At 36.7% G+C, this 324-nt stretch overlaps 1 pseudogene; it reads left to right on the top strand.

Annotated features, from left to right (window-relative positions):
• The first annotated feature begins 24 nt into the window (after positions 1-24).
• Positions 25-143, top strand: LOC120599575 (uncharacterized; annotated as a pseudogene).
• The last annotated feature ends 181 nt before the right edge of the window (positions 144-324 follow it).

The raw sequence follows: 324 nt of genomic DNA, 5'->3' as shown, positions 1-324 counted from the left end.
CAAGAATTTTAAAAATCTAGAGTAGTCTATGGTCATGCCACCCTGAACAAGCCCAACCCCGTCTGATCTCGGAAGCTAAGCAGGGTCGGGCCTGGTTAGTACTTGGATGGGAGACCAGCTAGGAAGACCAGGTGCTGTAGGCATAAAAAATACGAGATTGTAAGCTGACAAGGTCCTTGCAATCTGTGAGGTCAACCAAGGGTTGCCTCGCCTAAAAAATAAATAAATAAATAAATAAATAAATAAATAATAAAAAAATCTAGAGTAGAATATGAGATAATAATGCTTTGATACATTATATAGGAAAGCTATTAATTTTTTTTT

Source organism: Pteropus medius, unplaced genomic scaffold, assembly GCF_902729225.1.
Source record: "Pteropus medius unplaced genomic scaffold, Ma_sr-lr_union100, whole genome shotgun sequence".
Classification (NCBI taxonomy): Eukaryota; Metazoa; Chordata; class Mammalia; order Chiroptera; family Pteropodidae; genus Pteropus; species Pteropus medius.
The sequence above is the reverse complement of the archived record's forward strand: the minus strand, read 5'-3'. Positions and strand labels throughout refer to the sequence as shown.